Genomic DNA, 9582 nt, shown 5'->3' with positions numbered 1-9582 from the left:
CCTAAATTCCCCTCTTTTAAAAGCTGTTCTGATATATCACATTCTGGCAGCTTGCAAGCTAACACATCCCCATTTACTTTTCTTGCTGACATCTACAAGAAATTCAACTACACCATGATAGTAAGTTTTGGAATTTTCCTTAAAATATGTTGGTTCACAGGTAAGCTCACTTTGGGGAACATGTGGACATCTTGGAGACAGTCCCTTTTGCCTCAGAGACAGTTCCTTCTCACTCTGCCCCTTTAAAGAGTCCAAGATACCACCTGCATGAGCCTTCCAACAAAGGTAACCCTGTCCCCACCATCAGTTTCTTTCAGAAGGAGTGAGCACCTTTGCCTCAGTGCCACTGTGGGATATTGCAAACATGTTAGGCATATGAAAACCTACCCACACTCCACATTCAATATATTTTATATATGAGTTAATGTGTGACTGACTAGGTGATATGCTATTGTGATTTGTGTCATTTAAACATTTATTTTTATTTTATGATTTTACCTTTCCTCTGATGTAATCAACATTTTTTTCAGGTGGATTTTAGTGTGTAAGCTGCCAGAATGTGATAAATCAGAAATGGAATGACTTTTAAAAAGGGGGATTTAATAAGTTGGAAGTTTACAGTTCTAAGGCTGTGGAAATGTCCAAATTAATTAAGGCAAGCCTATAAAAATGTCCAAATTAAGGTATCCAGGAAATGATACCTTGGCTCAAGAAGGCCTATGATGTTCAAGGTTTCTCTCTAAGCTGGGAAGGAACATGCTGACGTCTGCTAGCTTTCTCTCCAGGAATCTTCAAAACAGTTTCTCTGGAGCTCTGTCAGCTCTGGTGGCTCTCAAGCTTTTTCTAAAATGGTTCCCTCTTAAAGGATTCCAGTAAGCAACACCATCTTGAACAGACAGAGACACATCTCCATGGAAACCATCTAATCAAACATTATCACCCATGATTGGGTGGGTCACATCTCCATGGACACAATCAAAAAAGATTCCAATCAGCGATACTGAATGAGGATTAGAGGACATGACTTTGCTGGGGGTACATAACAGCTTCGAACCAGCACAAGGTGTCAAATGTTTTGTAGGCCCATGCAAACTGGCATCCCTAAGACCTGTGCCCATGGAGCTTAATGATCCAAGTGGCCATGAGCAGGTCTCTCAGTGAGCTGGCCTGCCGGTCAATAAAACCGCCTCCATCTCACTGCACACGTGCACGTAAGTACGCAACGAGGTGTCCGCAGGTTTCTGAACGCCACTCACAATGTAAAAGACACATCTCTTCTCTGAGTACAGACCCCTGAAGGTCCAGACAGGACTGTATCCCCCACCTTCCTTCACTTACGGGTTCCTCTGCATTCCCTCACTCTACAACTCCCCACACCTTGGGTCTGGAAGGATCAACCCCGAGCTTGAGGCAGCAGAAATTCTGGGTCCCAGGATTTCCATTGCTAATGGCATGGCTTCCACAGCCAAAGACTGGAGTTGGGGGGTGGGGGGTGTTGGGGTGCTGGCCAGGCCAGAGACAGAGCACCCTGAGAAAGGATTCAGGACCCCCAGGTGCTGGAGATGCAATAAGAGGGAGAAAGCCAGTCTGGCTCAGAGAAGTAGAGAGAACAGGAGCATGGTGAAGGACCAAGGCAGGGAAACCACTGGAAAGGCAGACCTACACCTGGGTGGGTAGATTCCAGAAAAGGCAGCCTCATCCTCTCTACCCCAGCACCTTGCCTCTCAGCAACGACAGGTCAACCCCTGGCTCATCCTTTCTGCCCTCATTCCCACCTCTTCTCCCCACATTCTTTGTCCTCTCCCATTCAGCTAAGGCGTCTTGGAGATTGTGGGGTGCCCTGTCCACGTGTGAGGGCTTTAAACTGGGACAGAAGATTTGGCGGATGACCATGCTAGCTCTGGAACCAGACTGCTTGGGCTCAAATCTCAGCTCTGGAGCTTACTTGCTTGTGGACTCTGGGCATTTTTTCTCAACCCTGCCTGTTCCTCACTTTCCTCAGGTAAAAAAAGAAAGGGATGGGGAAAGTTCCTACTTCACCAAGTTGTTCTCAAGTTTCCTGGGGACATGGACCAGCATCTGATACATACTCTATAGATGTTTAGTGTAGTCGCTAGATTCAGTTGTCAACTTGGCCAGGTGAAGGTGCCTAGTTATATTGCTGTGGACATGAGCCAATGGCATGTGAACCTCATCTGTTGCTGATTACATCTGTAGTCGGCTAAGAGGCAAGCCTGCTGCAATGAATGATGTTTGATTTAATTGACTGGTGCTTCAATGAGAGACTCAATGTAGCACAGCCCAAGTAGCTCAGCATACCTCATCTCAGCACTTGCGTCACAGCTCAGCCCAGTCCTTTGGAGATGCAGAAAGAAATCACCCCAGGGAAAGTTGTTGGAACCCAGAGACCTGGAAAGAAAAGGCCATCAGAGATTACCCTGTGCCTTCCCACATAAGAAAGAACCTCAGTTGAAAGTTAGCTGCCTTTCCTCTGAAGAACCAGCAAAATAAATCCCCTTTTATTAAAAGCCAATCCATCTCTGGTGTGTTGCATTCCAGCAGCTAGCAAACTAGAACACTTAGCTATTATTATTTTGAAGAGTTGTCAAAACAGGATTACAAGATGGTGCTACATTTTTAATCCTTACATTCAACAAATTATGACTTTAATTTTTAAAAAAATATGATGGCACAGAAGTGTACTGTTCATAGGTAATTACAAGTTAGTCTTTTTTTTTCTTTAAAGAATTCATAGCAATCCAGAAGTAGCATGGTTCAAAAATGGGGCATAAGTTTAGATTTGAGTGGTAAAGCATCTTCTATGACCCTCTGTGTCTATGATTAGATTTACAACCTCATTTGGAAAAAATGTCAAAAGCCTAAATTTGAGGTTCTTTGTGAATGTTTGTCTCCAGGCCAAATGTTTTATTTGGTCGCCTTCTGACCCCCACCCGTTCCCATTTATATCTTAAAATGACTAGAGCAGATAAATGCAGGAAATTAGAATAGATTCCACTTCCTGTCTCTCTGATATCAAATAAGATTAACTGAGTACAAAGCCTTTAATTCTATTATAAGATGATTTGTATATGTGTCTTTTAATCACACATATCTATAAATCTATAAATAAAGAGATTTGGCATAAGATGCACATGTAAAGGGGGAATAATAAAAGGCTAGAACTCATCTGTCCTTTTAACAACTGAAGTCAGGTCAGTCTTTGAGGAGATGAAGGTTTGCAGATGCTGGCAGAACGAGAAGAGGTAAATCAGAGGCTTATAATACAGAATCCTAGAGATGGGTGAACCGTTAGCTAATGAGGTTGAACTTCAATGTAAGGGAACAGATAGGAGTGAAGGTGGTTCTCTAGTGGGTCAATAATTAATATTACCATATTGAAGATGAACAAGATTGAAAAGGGTTGTATAGACCTGCGTGTCCCACTGATTAACACTAGAAATATAAATTAGTTCTCGCAAGAACGATTTCAAAGGTATATAAGAAAAAGAGAAGGTTAAACTTCTCCAACCTCAAAATTTTGTTTTAACTCACCTTGTTCATATGTGCCCCATAGAAGCTGTGTGTGAGACCAGCCAAGAGTGAATAGCTTTCAACCAAATGGCATGTGGCTGAGAACATGACCCTGGGCCACAGCAGCCCACAATGTATGAGCCTCAAGAGTGACATGATGTTAACCCTGCCCCGTGGTTTCCCTGGAAACATCGATGCTATGCAAGGAGGGCTTTGTAACTGCTACTCAGGGAACACTGCTTGCAGAACTTTAAAAACAGGAGACTAGCCAGCTCCCCAGGAAGCTGAGATGAAAGCCCACCTATAGTAGAGCAGACTGGCTGACCTTTCAAAGGCCCTTTTATCCTTGAGAGTCTATGGTTTTGATGTAGTGTTAACTTCTTATCAAGAAGAGTCGGTAAATATATGAAAAATAAGGTCTGCTTCTGTACTAACTCTCCCAAAAAAAAATTTTTTTTTTTTTTTTTCGCATGGGTAGGCACCGGGAATTGAACCTGGGTCTCCAGCATGGCAGGAGAGAACTCTGCCTGCTGAGTCACCATTGCCTGCCCTCCCATGCATTATTTTTAAAAGGTTAGAAAAAATGGATAAACATGGTGGACCCTCAATAACTAACACAAAAACGATGAGAAATTTAAATTTTTCTACTTTGCAAATCAAAGCGTTCACAACTGGTATGAAGACATACTTGGTGGAGAAGGAGGCCATGTTTTAAAGATGGGAGATGAGCCAATGTTGATCTGCACGCAGTGGGAATACAGCACGTTTGTGCTGAGTGAATGAGCTGGTAAAGAACAGACATTTCTATGTCTCATTTAATCTTTTGGAGGAAACAAAGTCCTTGGATAAAGGTGACAATTTAAAAAGATAGCTAACATTTATTGAATGCACTCTGTCCCAGTTATCCACTCCTCTGCAATAAACCACCTCAAAATTTAGGGGTTTAAAACGATTATTTTTTATTATCCCTTAAGATTTTACAGGTTGATTGGACTCAGCTGGATGGTTGCTGTGCTCCACATGTGTCTGCTGGAGCAGGAACACCCAGAATGGCTGTCTTGTGCCTTGATGGAATGGCTGGAACAACTCAGGGTTTGGCTGGGCATTTCACTCTCTTTCTCCAGGTGATGTCTACACGAAGAGAGCTTAATCACTCTATATGGTGGCCCAGAGCTTCAAGAGCAAGCGTCCCAAGTAGACAAACCCCCCTGTGTAGCCACTTGATACTCTGCTTTCATGTCACTTGTTAATATTCCTATAGCCAAGGCAAGCTACCTGGCCAAGTCCAGAATCAACGTGGGAAGTATATGAGGACTTAATACTGGAGGGCATGGTTCATTTGGGCCCACCAATGAAACGGTCACACAAACCACTGGTACACCCTTTTATATGGATTAAAAATCATAACGCTATAAATTAGGTGCAATTTAGAATCTTCATTTTAAAGATGAGAAAATTGAGGCACAGAGTGCTTAAGTTAATTGCCCAAAGTCACACTGGTAAGAAGGGGCAGAGCTGGGAGTTGAATCCAAGCCATTTGACCTCAGAGCCTCAATGCCCAAAAACAAAACTAGAAAATTATTCATCTAAATGTAAGTGATATCTCAGAATTATTTAGGCAAGATTGGATTTGGGGATTTACACAGTCAATAGAAATTGTGAGATTTTTGTACTTCTTTTTTAAAAAGAGGGCCCATATGCATCTTACTTCCTAAAAGAATTGCGTATCATGAGGCATGAACAGTAGGTTGCTGAATTCCATTGCCCTGAGTTGGAATTTCATTTCTTCTTACCCATTCAGTAAGTCACTCACTGACTTAATTTCCTCAACTATAACATGGGAATAATAATAATACCTGAGTTGCAGAGTTGTGGTGAGAATTAAATGAGATAGTTAATAAAAGGGGCATAAACAGCCTGATGCATGGAAGTTGCTCAGAGGCAAATGTGAGTGGCACAGTGGACAAGGTAGGTGCAGCAGGACGTGGGAGGGGGGCAGGTTTCAGGACTCTAGTGCAGTGAGTCTTAATCACGACATAATCTGTTATGTCTGCCCACAGCTGGTAGGAAAGATTTCTGGTGAAGCCCAGCTCACCCTCAGAACAATGGAAAAACAGTCACTGTGGTCACATTTATTTGGGTCCTTTGTACAATCTCTAGAGACGTCTAAGTAACCCAATCAAACCTGACTTGCCTCTGTTATTTGCAAGTTTAAACTAGCTCTAAGAAATCTTTAAGGCCTTCTCCAAATTGGAAGAGTCATATACTACACCAGTAAGTAAGAATCAATTATCTAGTCCTTGTCAACTTCTAGCATGGAAAATTATTTTGACTCTAGTGAAGACATGGAAAAAAGGGAGAACAGAAATAACCTTCTGTCACATGGAACTTTTCAAACTTGAGTTTCCATTGTCTGGTTATGCCAGAAGCTGTCTGGTGGTTTTGAGGCAATTTACAGCTGGAAGAAACAGGACTCCACATTTCTTCCTTTGCTGTCTGAATGATGGCTTTTTCCACAGACTCATCGTCACAGTTCTATACATGAGTTATGGCAGCCTTAAATTACAGCCACAATATTATGGGTACAAGGATAAATCCTTTACGGCCTTCTTTTTATCTCCAAAGCAATTGGGGACTGGGGAGGAGGCCATTTACCCCAAAGCAATAAAATGATGATGGGGGCTGTGTCTCTGTCAGAAAAGGCAGCTGGTAGCAGGCTTTGCTGAAATGCTCTGAAATACTCACACATTATTAGACAAATCTGTCTTCCCCGACATAGAAAGAAGGACAAAGTGAAAGAGGGTGAGGGGGTAGAAAGAGAACAGGGCAAAACCTTTGAAGATCTACTTATTCTGCTCATGCCCAACCTGCTATTGGATAACTCCAGAGTATTCTTCTCAAAGCATAGTTGCTGTTGGTTAGTGTTCAAAGGTAGCTTTAAAATCCATCAAATGTGTTTCTCACTATCTCATGTGCCTGAGCAATCCCTGAGTGAGGAACCTCAGTACTGTGATATGGTCTCTAATTTATTAGCTGTATAAACCCATGCAAGTTCATTAATGTCTTTTGGGTTTGCTACATCATCTAGAAAATGGACATGGTACCTACATCACAATGTTATTGCAGTAACTAAATAAAGTTGTTTGCACCTTTTTTCCCTCTCGCCCATTTTCTAGACTCTATCAGTTCTGCATCCTAGGTGTCTCTGGATGGATTCCTTGTTGTCCATCCTTCTGCTGCTGCATCATCTCTCACCTGGGCTGTGGCAGGGCCTCCCACAGATTTCCCTACTTAAGCTGTCCTAAGCAGCGTGCTAATTCTGAGAATCTTTCTGAACGCTCATGGAATGCTGACCCACCTCTTCCTAGCTGACCCACCTCTTCCTAAAGTCGTTTGCTCACCCCAAGTCCAAACTCTAGGACACAGCACCCAAGGCTCTGTGATCTGGCCCTGCTGCCACCCCCCCCCCCCACCCAAGCTCACCCCTCACTCCTGGCTCCATCTCCCACCCCCATGTCACAGCTTCTGACTTAGCTTAACAGCACCCAGTGTTTACTTTTCCACCAAACCATCTTTCAAGTCCCTGAGTCCTTTTTTTCTTTGGGGGTGGGGTTGGCAGAGCCAACAGAGGCTTTATTTTGGAAAAGATAAAATTGGCTTCCAAGTGGGGACATGGGCAAAAAGAGGTACCCCAGGGCTCCTGTTCTTTAAGCCCCCTGCACAGCTCCTTGTCCTCAAGCTCTAGGGCAGCCACAGCAGGGGGATTGCCTGGGTGGAGGTGGGAGGGCTACAGTGGAAGCTCACTTCAGCAGGGCATCGGGTGACCCAGCTTCCCGCTGGTGCAGCTGAAGGAGGTGGAGCCCCCTCCAGAGGTGAAGCGGGACTGGAAGGAGCTCAGGCTGTAGCTGCTGCCAGCGCCTGTGAGCCCCTGAAGCCAGGGCTCGGTGGACCTGAGTGGCCACTGCAGGTCTTCGTATGACTACTCAGGTTCTGCGTCCCAGCCTCCAGCCGGCTCGCCTCGCCCTCCAGCAGCTGGCAGTAGGTGGCCATCTCGATGTCCAAGGCCAGCTTGACCTTCATCAGCTCCTGGTACGCGTGTAGCTGCCGTACCATGTCCTGCTTGGCCTTGCTGACGCTCGGGTTCATCTCAGAGTTCTCCGTCTCTGTGCAGCGGAGATTGTCTCCGTGCTTCCCGGCCAGTGTCTGCAGCTCCATTGATGTGGTACATGCTCTCAGCCTTGGCCTGGCTGTGGTTGGCAATGTCCTCATAGTGGGCCTTGACCTCAGCCATCATACTGGTCAAGTCCAGGGAGCAGCTGTGGTCCATAGAGAGGACCACGGATGTGTCTGAGATCTGGGCCTGCAGATCACGGATCTCCTCTGCACACAGCTACCTGAGGAAGTTAATCTAGTCGGTCGGCCCTTCCTGGCCAGACTCTAGCTCTAATTTCATGCAAGCTTCATCCACATCCTTCTTGATGAGGACAAATTTGTTCTCCATCCTTGTTCACTTGTTGATCTCATCTTCCTACTTATTCCTGAAGCCATCGACCAGCCCTTGCATGCTGTCAAGTTCTGCTTCCAGCTTCAGCTACTCCTGCCCCAGTGTCTCCAGCTGCCTCCAAAGGTTGTTGAGGTAGCTCTCAAGCATGTCATCCATGTGGCCCCAAGCCATCTGCTGCTGCTGCAGGAGGTTCCACTAGGTCTCCAGCATCTTCTGCTGCTGTGCCAGGAGCTGAACCCTGTTGATGAAGGAAGCAAACTTGTTGAGGGTCTTGATCTGCTCCTTCTCCTGCAGTCACATGGCCTAGATGTTGGGGTCCCCCTCCAGCTTAAGGGGGCTCAGCAGGCTCTGGCTTAACATGACAGCTGTGATCCTCCCTGCACTCCCTGCCCTGCCATAGCCCCCACCAGACCCATATGGGTGCCCAGACAACCCCAGAAATGTGGTCACTGCCCACCTGGGAGTAAGCTGAGGAGCTGATGCAGGTGCTGAGCCCACTCATGCATGAGAGGCTGCTAAAGGCCTGGGGCCCAGAGGTGGACACCTCGTAGGACTTCTGGGTAACACTGATGGACATGGTGGAGGCTGAAGAAGTGGACAGGTGGGCCAAACCAGAGACCAGAGAAGTAGCCAAGGACTGCTGCTTCATGGTTCATCTCTGAGTCTTTGCACAAATTATTTTCTCTGCATGATGGGCCCTGCTTCCCCCTTCCCATCTACTGTAACACACCCACTCACTCTTCAAGACTCAGCCATAGAATCACTTCCACCATGAAGAGTCTACCAACACTTCTCCCTCATATGGGAAGAGATGGGTTTCCCTCCCTTAGTACAGCATCTCCCTATCCCTGTTAAGGCAGTTTTCACTTCATTTTATTAAGCTCTGCCCCACCTTGCAGACACCTTTGTCAGGAGTCTTTGCAGCTGCAGTGCATTGCATGGCTCCGTGGAGAGGACGGGCTCAAAATATGTTTGTCGAAATGAGCTGATAAATGCAAAGTGCCCACCTCAGCATTTCCTTCCTTTTAAATGGCAGCTGTCCTCCTCTGACTCCAGAAGTCAAACCCATTTTCAGGTACAATGCCCAATCGACTCTTATTCAGCTCACGGTAGGCAGGACAGTTAGAAGCCATTATTTCAAGCATAAGTGACAAAAGGGAGAATCAAAATTGGAAATAAAACCCACAAAGCTTAATGCTAATAATGTTTATTTTATCAGAGAATTGCAGTCCATCTATTTCCAAAAAGAATCTGGGGGCCATTTATAAATATTAAAGCACCTATAAAATGCACAAATAAAAAAAAGTAGAGCAAATTTTGTTTGTTTGTTCTTTATTTTAAATATTTTTAGTAATAAAACAACATAAAAACATACAAACATTCTTCACATACAAACATTTCATACAGTGGCTCACACATCATCACATCGTTGTGTATTCATCATCATGACCATTTTTTTAAACATTTGCATCACTCCAGGAAAAGAAACAAAAAAGATAAAACTCATACATACCATACCCCTTAGCCCTCCTTCTCATTGGACTACT

The 9582-nt window shown here is 44.8% G+C and overlaps 1 pseudogene; it reads right to left on the bottom strand.

Moving 5' to 3' along the window:
* Positions 1–7336: 7336 nt before the first annotated feature.
* On the bottom strand, positions 7337–8612 carry LOC143683080 (keratin, type II cytoskeletal 8 pseudogene; annotated as a pseudogene).
* Between the last annotated feature and the right edge of the window lie 970 nt (positions 8613–9582).

The sequence above is a fragment of the Tamandua tetradactyla genome, chromosome 5 (assembly GCF_023851605.1).
Source record: "Tamandua tetradactyla isolate mTamTet1 chromosome 5, mTamTet1.pri, whole genome shotgun sequence".
NCBI lineage: Eukaryota > Metazoa > Chordata > Mammalia > Pilosa > Myrmecophagidae > Tamandua > Tamandua tetradactyla.
This window is presented reverse-complemented; position numbering and strand designations above follow the sequence as displayed.